Source organism: Schistocerca gregaria, unplaced genomic scaffold, assembly GCF_023897955.1.
Source record: "Schistocerca gregaria isolate iqSchGreg1 unplaced genomic scaffold, iqSchGreg1.2 ptg000251l, whole genome shotgun sequence".
Classification (NCBI taxonomy): domain Eukaryota; kingdom Metazoa; phylum Arthropoda; class Insecta; order Orthoptera; family Acrididae; genus Schistocerca; species Schistocerca gregaria.
This window is the reverse complement of record NW_026061759.1, coordinates 7,052,947-7,065,574: the sequence shown is the minus strand read 5'-3', so window position 1 is coordinate 7,065,574 and position 12,628 is coordinate 7,052,947.

Sequence of the window (12,628 nt, the reverse complement as noted above, 5' to 3'; positions counted from 1 at the left end):
AACGCCACGTTGCACGGGGAAATGTGAAACGTGTTAATATGTAGTAAAAACCTAAGAAAACCTTTCGCATTTATTTAAGTTCCGTTAGTACAATAAGAATCTGTTAAAAAACTGACTACAATAATCATAATCTTGCTGTACAAGGGAAGTAGCTACTATTATTAACAGTATTTATTAACAGCAAATAAAACAAAAGGTAAAACAGAAAGATTATCAAACGTCTAATGGCACAGTAACGAAACTGAAAACAGTTCGCGACAATTTCTTCTGAAATTATTTCACCAGGAAACAACAAGAACAGCGATTGAAGACTACTAAAGTTCCAAAATAAACCACTATACACAAACAACTAATTAGTACTTAGCTTTGGATGTCCCGCTACAGCTGCAACTGGTCAGCGCGGAATGTAAACACAGGTAAGAAGTTAAGTTGCTCGATACGAAACACTCGCAAATATCAGGTCACAACCCAAGAAAGGCGGAGGTGAATGAAGAAACCACTAATAAGTATCTTATATAGTAAATATTATCACAAAAACCGTTAAAATATGTATCTGAAACCTATAAATGTATGAAAACTTAGAGAGCGATTTCACACGCACTCACGCGCCTAATCGTAATGCCAGATCGTCGCAGTGGCAGCTTTGCTCACGGAACTGTTTACATATACATCTGGAAACTTACGTCATGTGCTGTGGTATGCGGTCGCACCACAAACAACAAAATAGGAGCTTCTCATTTGATGCAATCGGCAGGTAAGAAGTAGTACTACTCAAGTTTTAGGTATCGAAAATTCAACTGTAGGCCGGTTCTGGTGTCTTGCAGTTGATAGAGGACCTTGGAACATGTCTGTCTTTTTACCCCCCTCCGCCCTCGTAAGATGACTGTCTACGTACACCCGCCACCCCCCCCCCCCCTCGTAATATGTCTGTCTACCTACTCACGCCTTCTGAAAATGTGTGTCTACCACTTCCCCCTCAGAAGATGACTCTCTACTTATCCCCCCAACCGGAAAACGTCAGTTTTCCCACCCCCTCCCCCGCCTCAGAAGATGACTGTCTACCTACACACCCTCGGAAGATACCTGTCTACCTAACCCCCCCCCCCCTCGTTTGGAACATGTCTGCCTACCTACCAGCCTCTCAAAATATGTCTTTCTATCTACATCCCCCACCCCCCTCAGAAGATCACTCACTACCTACTCCGCACGTGGATGATGTCTGTCTCCCTAACCCACCCTTCAGAAGATGTTTGCCTACCTACTACTCCATGGAAGATGTCTCTATACATACCACCTATCGGGTGATGTTTGTCTACTCGCCCCCCCCCCCACCCCATAAGATGCCAATCTAACATCCCCCCCTGTGAAGATGCCTATCTATCGCCTAGCTCGGAAGCTACCCCAACTCAGAAGATTCCTATCTACCTGCACTTGGAAGATGACTATCTCTCCATCACCTTCAGAAGACTCTTATCTACCCCCTCAGAAGATGGCTGTCTACATACCCCACCCTCAGAATATGACTCTCTCTGATCTCCCACCCTATCTGTCTGTCTACCATTCTCACACATCGAGAGAGGTGGTACAGTGGTTAGCACACTGGACTCGCATTCGGGAGGACGACGGTTCAATCCCGTCTCCGGCCATACTGATTTAGGTTTTCCGTGATTACCCTAAATCGTTTCAGGCAAATGCCGGGATGGTTCCTTTGAAAGGGCACGGCCAATTTCTTTCCCAATCCTTCCCTAACCCGAGCTTGCGCTCCGTCTCTAATGACCTCGTTGTCGACGGGACGTTAAACACTAACCACCACCACCACCATTCTCACAATCAGAAACTGTCTGTCTACCTACCTCCCCCCCCCCCCCCGAAGATGTTTGCCTATCTGCCTAGGTACCGCCATTTAGATGGTGTCTGCCTACCTACACCCACTTCAAAAGATGTGTAACTGACTACCCCACCTCCGAAGATCTCTGTCAAACCCTCCTCCCATCCCTGGAGGATGTATGTGTGCAGACCCCCCTCTTGGAAGACATTTGACAACCGAAAAAACCGCTTTGGAAGATGTATGACTTCCTACCACTACCCTCGGAAGGTGTATGTCTAGCTAGCACACCCTCGAAGATGCCTGTCTATCTACCGAACCGCGGTATATGCCTGCCTCACCCTGTCAGAATATGTCTGTCTACATACCCCACATGGAAGATGTCTGTCTACTTACCCCCCCCCCCCCCCCCCTTGGAAGATGTTTGTCTACCTAGCCCCTCTTGGAAGATGTCTGCCCACATAAACACACACTCGGAATATGTATGACTAGCCACCACTCCCTTCGGAACATGTGTGTCTACCTACCCCACTTCCGGACATGTCTCTCTACCTACGCCCCCACTCATAAGTTGTGTGTCTACCAACCCGCCATTTGAAGATGTCTGTCAACCTGGCCCTCCCTCAGAAAATGTCTGTCTACCTGCCCACCTTGGAATATTTATGTCTACCAAAACCCGGAGGATGTCTGTCTACCCAACACTCCCCTCAGAAGATGATTGTCTACCTACCCCCGGAAGATTTCAGTCTACCTGCACCCCCTCACTTCTGAAAGATGCCTGTCAATCAACCCCTCCAACAGAACATGTCTGTCTACCTACTGCCCCTCGAAAGTTGTATGTCTATCACCCCTCCTCGGGAGATGTCTGTCTACCTACCCCCCTTCAGAAGATGTCTATCTACCTACCCTCCACCCCCTCGGTAATGCCTGTCTACCCAACCCCCTCTCGGGAAAAGTATGTCTATCTATCCACACTCGGAAGATGGCTGTCTACCTACCACCTCCCTCGGAATATGTCTGTATATCTAACCCGACCTCGGAATATGATTTTCCACCTACTGCATGGGAGATGTCAGTCCACCTGCACCCCACATTGTAAAATGCCTGTCTACTTTCCACCCCTTTGGAAGATGTCTATCATCCCACCTCGGAAGATGTCTGTCTACCTACCCCCCTCTGAACATGATTGCCTACTGAACCACAACTCAGAAGATGATTGTCTACTGACCACCCAGAAGATGGAAGCCTACCTGCCCCCTCCCACTACAACAGAAGATGACCATACATCTAACCCCCTTGGTGGATGTCTGTTAAACTCCCCCCCCCCTTGGAGGACTTTGTCTTCCTACCCCCTCGGAAGATGTATGTATTCCATTCGCCCCTCAGAAGATGTCTATCTTCCAACCCCCCTCAGACGATTTTTGTCTACCTACCCTGCCTTGGTATATGTATGTCTTCCTACACCCCCTCATACGATGTCTGCATACCTACCCCCCTCGGAAGAAGTTTATCATCCCTCTGTTGGAGATTTTCTGTCTACCTTGCCCCCCCCCCCCTCGGAAGATATATGTCTTCATATCCTCTACCCTTGGTGCCTACATACTCAACCTCAGAAGATGTCTACCAACCTACCCCACCTTATAAGAAATCTTTCTACCTACCCCCCCCTCGTAATATCTGTGTCTACCCCTCGTAAAATGTCTATCTTTCCCAGTTGGAAAGATGTCTATCATCCCACTCTTAGAAGGTGTCTGTCTACCTATCCTCCCACTCTGAAGATGTCTGTGTACCTACCCTCCCTCAGGAGATATCGGTCTAATTGCCCACCGGGACTATGTCTATCTATATACTCTCAGCCTTGGAAAATACGTGCCTACTTACTCCACCCCCTGTAAGATATCTGTCTACCTACAACCTGCCCTCGGAAACTGTCTGTCTACATACACCCTCTAATAAGATGTCTGTCTACCTACCCCACACTGTCTGTCTTCCTACCCCAACCATCCTCGGAAGATGTATGTCTACCTACCCCTCCTTGGAAAATGCCTGTCTACCTAAATCTCGCTTGGAAAATATCTGTCTGCCTACCCCCCATCCTTGGAAGGTGTCTGTCCACCAACTCTCCTGTCGGAAGATGTATGGCTACCTAACCCCCCTCAGAAGATGTCTGTCCATCTATCTGCCTGTGGGATGTGTATGTCTCCCTAACTACCTTAGACAATGTCAGTCTACATACCCCCCTCGGAAGATACCTGTCTACCAATACTCCTCTACATGCCAAAACTAATAATAAGATAGCTGCCAACCTAACCCACCTCAGAAGGTTTATGCACCCAAACTGAACATGTATGTCTATCTACCCCCCAGAAGTTGTCTGTCTACCTGCCCCCTCAGAAAATGTCAGTCGACCTACCCCCCCTTGGAAGATTTCTGTCTACCTATAACACCTCACGGAAAATATCTGTCTACCAGCCCCCTCTCAGAAGATGTCTCTCTACCTACCACCCCCCTCAGAAGTAGTATATCTATCTACCCTACCCTTGAAACATGTCTGTCTACCTACCCCCCCCCCCCCCCCCAGTCAGCAGATGTCTGTCTACCACCTACATAAGTTGTCTATCTACACCCGCTCGGAAGATGTCTGTCCAATACACCACCCTCAGAAGATATCTGTCCTACCCCTCTCGAAAATGTTAGTCTACCTACACCCCAGATAATGAATGTCTACCAACCCCACCTCGGAAGATGATTGTCTACCTACCCCATAGAAGATGTGTTTACCTACCACCACTCGTAGTATGTGTGTTTACCTACCCCCATTGGAAAATATCGGTCTACCAACCGCCCTTGAAGATGTATGCCTACATACCCAACACCCTCGGAAGACGTCTGGCTGCCTAGCTCCCCCTACGAAGATATCTGCCTTCATACCCACTTCTATTGGAAGATGTCTGTCAACATACCCAAATTCAGAAAACGACTGCCTACCTACCCCACCTCAGAAGATGTCTGCCTACCAACCACCCCTCGGAATATGTATGTCTACCTACACTCATTCGGAATATTGCTTTCTACCACCCCTCCCTCTGAACATGTCTATCTCCCTCCCTCCCTCAGAACATGTCTATCTACCAACATCCCCCACCTCCTATGAAGTCTCTCTCACTACCCCCACCCCCTCCCCCCTTCGAAAGTGACACCCTACCTACCATCCTCAGGAAATGTCAGTCTTCCTACTCCCCATACCTCAGAAGGTGTGTCTAACTATCCCCATGGACAATGTCTGTCTACATACCCCTAGCCTCAGAAAATACTTGTCTAACTACACCCCCTCAGATTATTTCTGTCTACCTACAACCCAGCCTCGGATAATGTCTGTCTACCTACCCCCTCACTAATTGTCTCTCTACCTACGCTACCTTAGAAGATGTCTGTCTACATATCCCTCATCCTCTGAAGCTGTATGTCTACTACCCCTGCTCAGAAGATATCTGTCTACTTAAAAAAACCCTCAGAACATGTCTGTCTAACAACCCCCCCCCCCTCAGTTGTCTGTCTACCTACCCCCTTGAAGATGTCTGTCTACCTACCCCCAGTAAAACATCTCTGTACCCATCTTCCCCTCAGAAAATGATTGTCTACCTACCCCTGTATGTAAGATGTCTCACTACCTACCCCACCCCTTCGGGAAATGTCTATCTATCTACCCCATCCACTCATGGAAGATGCTTATCTAATCACCTTGGAAGATGCCTTTCTACCCCAGCTCAGAAATTGTTTATCTACCCCCTCCTCAGAAGATGTCGGCCAGTGTACCACCCCTTCAGAAAATGTCTATCTACCACCCTTGGAAGATGTATGTCTGTCTACCCCTTCAAAGATATATGTCTACCTGCCCAACTCGGAAAATGTCCGTCAATGTGCCCCCCTTTGGAAAATGTCTAACATCACCAAACTCAGTAGATGTGTGTCTATCTGTCCCACACCCTCGGAAGATGTCTGTATTTCCAGCCCATCTCAGAAGAAGTATGTTTACCAACTTTACATCAGGAGAAGTCTGTCCAACTACCCCCTAGGAAGGTCTCTGTCTCCCTACCCCCTCTTGGAAGATACCTCTCTACCTACAAAACCCCTCAGAAAATGTCTGTCTACCTACCCCCTCAGAAGGTTTCTGTCTACCTACACCTCCTCAGATGATGTCTATCTACCTACCCCCCCCCCCCTCATCCTCAGAAGACGTATGTCTACCTACCATCCTCAGAAGATGTCTGTCTACCTAACCACCCCCCCCCCCCCCAGAAGATTTCTGTCTATCTACTGCCTCCCTTAGAAGAAGTCTGTTACCAACACACCCATCAGAAGATGTCAGTCTACCAATCCCCACCTCAGAAGATGTCAGTCTTACCCCCCCCCCCCCTTGGAAAAAGTCTATCAACCTCCCTCATCAGATGTCCATCTACCACCCCATCAGAAGATGTCTGTCAACATACCCCCAGAAGATGGCACTTTTCCCAACCACAATCAGAAGATGTTTGTCTACCTGCCCTTCTGCTATAGGAAGATTACCTATCAGCCCTCAGAATATGTCTGTCTACCTAAATTCCCTCAGAAGATGTCTTACTACCAACCATCCCCCCTAAGGAAAAGTCTGTCTATCTACCCCCCCCCCCCTCGGAGGAATTTCTATCTAACCCCTAACTAGAAGTCTGTCTACCTATACCCCCTATCTAAGGTGTCTGTCTACATACCCAACCTCCAAAGATGACTGTCTACCTCCCGCCCTCAAAAACGTTGGTGTACCCATCTTCCCCCTCAGAAGATGATTGTCTACCTAATCCCATGTGCTAGATGTCCCTCTACCTGCCTCCCTTTGGAAGATGTCTGTCTAACTGCCCGCTCCACCCACAAAGATGCCTTTCTAATACTGGCAGAACATGTCTATCAACCCCCCCTCAGATGATGTCTGTCTACCCACCCCCGGAAGAGGTCTGTGTACCCATCCCCCTCAGAAGATGATTGTCTACCTACCCCCGTACAGAAGATGCCAGTCTACTTACACCCCTTTCCGAAAATGTCTGTCTACCTACCCCATCCACGCACGGAAGATTCCTATCTACCCATCTTGGACGATGCCTTTCTACCCCAACTCAGAAATGTCTATCTACCACCATCTCAGAAGATGTCTGTCTACCTACCCCCCATTGAATATATCTGCCTACCCAACCCATCTTTGGAAGATGATTGGCTACCTACCCCATGGAAGATGTCAGGCAACCTGCCCGCTCACTTAGGAAGATGCCTACCTCCCCCTTGGAAGTGGTCTATTTTCCACCACTCAGAAGATGTCTGTCTAACTACCCCCTCTGAATGTATATGTCTGTCAACTATGTCTGTTTACCTACTCCCATAAGATGTCTATCATCCCCCTCAGAAGGTATCTTCCTATATACTCCCTCCCCTTGGAAGATGTCTGTCTACATACCCAAACTAAGATGACGTCTGCCAACCTACTCCCCCACAGAAGATGTCTGTCTACCTACCACCCTTGGAACATCTATGTCTTTCTACTCCCCGGAAGATGTCTGTCAGTCTGCCCAACTTGGAACATGTCTGTCTACGTGCTCTCCTTCGGAAGATGTCTATCATCCCCAGCCTCAGAAGAATTATGTCTATTTGTCCCGCACCAACAGTAGACGTCTGTGTACCTACCCCCTTAAGAAGAAGTCTGTTTACCAACCCCCCATCAGGAGATTCTCAAACCACCCACCAGGAAAGTCTCTGTCTACCTATCCCCCCCCCCCTTTGGGAGATATCTGTCTACCTACAACACAACTCGGTAAATGTCTGTCTACCTACCTCTCAGAAGATGTCTGTTTATCCACACCTCCACAGATGATGTCTATCTACCTACCCCCTGCCCCCATCCTCCGAGGATGTCTGTCTACCTACACCCTCCGAAGATTTCTGTCTACCTACCCCCCTTGGAAGATGTTGGTCTACTTACCCCTCTAGATGATGTCTGTCTAAGTACACCCATCAGAAGATGGCTGTCTACCAACCCACCAATGGGAGATGTCTGTCAACAAACCCCCTCGAAAGGTGCCTTTCTGCCTACCCCCTCAGAAGATTGTCTACCTACGAACACTCAGAAAATGTATGTATACCTACCCCCCCCCCCCTCGGAAGAAGTCTGTCTAATTATTCCCCACCCCTTGGTAATTTCTGTCTACATACCACTCACTTGCAAGATGTCTGTCTACCTACTCCCTCTTGAAAGATATCTGTTTACCTACATCTTCTGTGGGGAGGTAGGAAGACACACATCTTCCACGAGGGGTAGGTAGACAGACATATTCCAAAGCAGGGTACATGGTCAGACATCTTCTGAATGGTGGTAGGTAGACAGACATCTTCCAAGAGGGGGGAGAGACAGCTTCTGTGGTGATAATGGTAGACAAACAATTCCAAGGAGGGGTAGTAAGACAGACATCTTCTGAGGGGTTGTTTCTTAGTCATACGTCTTCAAGGGGGAGGCTTGGTAGACCGACATTTTCCAAGGGGGGAGACATTTTTCGATTGGGGCCAGATAGGGGAGGTAGACATTTTCCGGGGGGGGGGGGGAGATATTTTCGAGGGGGAGAGTAGATTGACATCTTCTGGGAGGGGGGAGATAGTATTCTTCCATGGGGGAAGGTGAGTAGTCAGACATCTTCAAAGGTTGGGGGGGGGGGGGTCAGTAGACAGACATCTTCCAAGAAATGTCGGTAAGTAGACAGACATCTTCTGTGGGGAGTGATGGTATGTACACTTACGTCTTCTGATGGGTTCGGGTAGATAAACAGGCATCTTTCATGAAGGGGGGATAGAGCTCCTCGAAGATGGGGTGTAGATATCTTTGGCAAGGAGGGTAGATAGACATAATCAGAGAGGGGTTTAGATATATTTCTTCCATAGTGGGGATAGATAGACTTGTCCGGAGTTTGTGAGGTAGACAGACATACAGACATCTTCCTAGAATTTGGAGGTAGACAAACATATACAGAATGGGCAGTAGACACATTCCAAATGAAGGAAGGCTGTAGAACTCTTCTGAGTCTAGGATAAATGTTCTCTGAGAGGAGGGGCTAGATGGAAATCTTAACAGGGGTGGGGTAGGTAGACATACATATTCTGAGAGGAGGGGGTTGATAGACAGGCATCTTTCATGAGGTGAGTTATAGACATCCACGTGGGGGATAGACATCTTCTGAGGTGGGGGTAGATACACCTCTTCCGAGGAAGGTATGGATAGATAATCTTATGAGGTGGGTGTTGGTAGGCATCAGCTGAAGGGAGCTAGATTGGCATCTTCCGATGTGGAAGGGTTTAGGTAGGCATTTTTAGAGGGAGGGATTTCATCCCAGGGGTTTAGATAGGCATCTTCCAAGTGGGTGTAGAATGACATCTCAGAGAGGGGGTAGACAAAATCTTCCGAGAGGGGGTAGGTAGAAAGACATCTTTGGATGGGAGAGTAGGTAAGCAGACATCTTTTGAGTGGGGTTGGTAAACTGACATCTTCCAAAGGGGCAAGGTAGACAGATAGTTTCTGAGGGTGGGGCATAGGTAGACTGACACTTTCCGATGTGTGGTAAGTAGAATTACATCTTCTGAAGTGATGGGGTAGGTAGACAGACATTTTCCGAAGGGGTGTAGGTTTACAGACATATACCTAGGGGGAAGGTAGACAGACATGTCCCGAGTGGTGGTAGGTAGACAGCCATCTTCCAGTTGGGTAGGTACACAGACATCATCCAAGGGGGTTAGAAGGACAGACATTTTCCATGTGGGGGTTGGTAGACATAAATCATCTGAGGGGGGAGAGACATCTTTTGAGGGGAGGGTACATAGACGGACATCTTCAGAGAGGAGGTAGTCATCCTCCGAGAGGGAGATAGTCATCCTCCGAGAGGGGGAGTAGATGTCTTCCAAGATGGGAGGCAGTTGTACATCTTCCACTGGTCTTAGCTAGGCAGACATCTTCTGAGGGAGGGTATGTAGACAGACATCTTCTGAGGGGGATAACGTCGACAGTCATCTTCTGATCGGGGTGTGTGGGTAGACAGACATCTTCCGAGTGGTGGTAGGTATGGAGGCATCTTCTGAGGCTGGATTCGGTAGACAGGCATCTTCCAAGGGGGGGGTGTTGGAAGACAGATATCTTTCAAGGGGTGGGAAACATCTTCTAAAGGATGCAGTTTGGTAGACAGTATCCTCCGAGAGGGGCCTAGACATTCTGAACACGCGATCTAGTGTACAGTCATCTTCTGATGGGGTGGGTAGGTAGAAAGACATCTTCCGAGGAGTGTTAGGTATGGAGACATCTTCTGAGCCTGGGTGCGGTAGAAAGACATCTTCCAAGGGGGGGAAGGGGGGTGTTGGAAGACAGACATCTTCCAAGGGGTGGGAAGCACCTTCTAAAGGATGCAGTTTGGTAGACAGACATCCTACGAGAGAGGATGTAGACATTCTCAGATGGGGAGTGTATATCTTCTGAGAGGAGTGGTAGATTGACATATTCCGAGAGGGGGGAGATACTTTTCTTCCATGGCGGCAATAGATACATATCTTCCCAGAGGAGTACATAGATAGACATGTTTAAATGTGTGGTGAATGTAGACAGACAACTTTCGAGAAAGGGGGGGTAGGTATACAGACATCCTCAGAGGGGGTGGGTTGGGAGACAGACATCTTCCGAGATAGGGATAAGATAGAGACAAATCATTCAAGGTGTGGTAGATAAATATACAGATTCTGAGGGGTTTAGGTAAACATTCATATTATGACGGGTTGTGGGTGTAGGTAGACAGAAACCATCCGAGGAGGGGTATTTAGGCAGATAACGTCTGAGAGGGGTTATGAAGACTGACATCTTCTGAGGGGTTGTAGGAGGACAGACGTCTTCCAAGTGGAGGGTTGGTAGACAGACATCTTCAGATGTGGGGTGGGGTAGGTAGCCAGACATCTTCCAATAGGAGGTTGGTAGGCAGACATATCATGTGAGGGGATGGTTGTAGACAGCCTTCTTCTGATGGGTGGGTGGGTAGACTGACATCTTCCATGATGGGGCGTAGGCAGAGAGACATTGTCCGAGGCAGGGTGACTATAGACATTTTTTGAGAGGGGGGGAGTTAGACAGACTTCTTCTGGGGGGTTGTAGGTAAACTGACCTCTTCAGAGGGGTGGTGTAGAATGACATTTGCCAAGAGCGGTAGGTAGAGAGACATTTTCAAATGGTGGAAAGTAGACAACATCTTCTGATGAGTGTAGGTAGACAGACATCTTCTGAGGGGGATGTGTAGATGGACATACATCTTCCGATGGTTGGTGGGTACATAGACAGACATATTCCAATGGGTGCGGTAGGTAGACAAACATCTTCCAAGTGCGGGCGTCATAGATAGATATCATACAAAAGTTCATGTAGGTAGACACACATCTTCTGAGGGGTGTAGGGAGACAGACATTTTCCGAGGGGTGTACATAGACATACATTTTCCAAGTGGGGTCTAGGTAGACAGACATCTTCAGATGAGGGGGTAATTAGACAATCATCTTCTGGGGTAGGTAGACAGACATATTCAGAAGTATGGGTTGGTAGACAATACTTTATGACTGGAGGGATGTAGAGAGACATCTTCCAAGGGGTGTAAGTAGGTAGACAGACCTCTTCCGAAGCAGAGGTGTTGGTAAACAGACAATTATCATGGACAGGGTTAGGTAGGCAGACATCTTCCCAGTGAAGTTTTGTAGACAGGCATCTTCCGACGAAGGGTTAGGTAAACTGACACCTTCTGAGGCAGGGTAGGTAGATAGTCATCTTCAGAGGGGTGTTTGGTATACAGACATCTTCCAAATGGGTGTAGGTATACAGACATATACCTGAGGGGGAGGTAGACAGACATCATGGGAGTGGGGGTACATAGACAGACAGGTGGGTAGGTATACTGACATCTTCCGAGGGGGATTAGGAGGACAGACATTTTCCATTTGAGGGTTGATAGACTTACATCATCTGAGGGAGGAGAAATATCTTTCGAGAGGAGGGTATGTAGACAGACATCTTCAGAGAGAGGGTAGACATCATCCGAGAGGGAGGTAGTCATCCTCCAAGACAGGGGTAGATATCTTCCTAGAGGGGTGTAAATAAATATCTTCCAAGATGCGAGGTAGATGGACCTCTTCCGAGGGTTTTAGGTAGGCAGACATGTTCCGAGGCGTGGCATGTAGACATACACCTTCTGAGGGGAATAAGGTCATCTTCTTATGGGAAATGGATAGGTAGACAGACATATTCCAAGGGAGGGGGGGGGGGGTAGGTTAGGAGGAGATATATTCTGAGGGTGAGTTCAGTACACAGACATCTTCTGCGGGGTGTTCATTGTAGACAGACATCTTTCAAAGGGGGTGAGACATCTTCCAAAGTATGCGTTTTGGTATACAGACATCCTCCAAGAGGGGTGTGGACATTCTCTGATGTGGGAGTAGATATCTTCCCAGAGGAGTGGTAGTTTAACAACTTCCGGGAGGGGGGGGGGGTAGGCAGACAGATATCCTCAGAGGTAGGGGTAGGGAGACAGATATCTCCCACAGGAGGGATAAAATCGAATCATTTGAAGGGGGTAGATAGGCATACATCTTCTGAGGGGTTTAGGTAGACATTCATCTTATGACAGGGGAAGGGGGGTAGGTAGACAGATCATGCGGGGGGGGGGGGATATGTAGACAGATATCTTACGAGAGGGGGGTAGGTAGGCAGACATATTC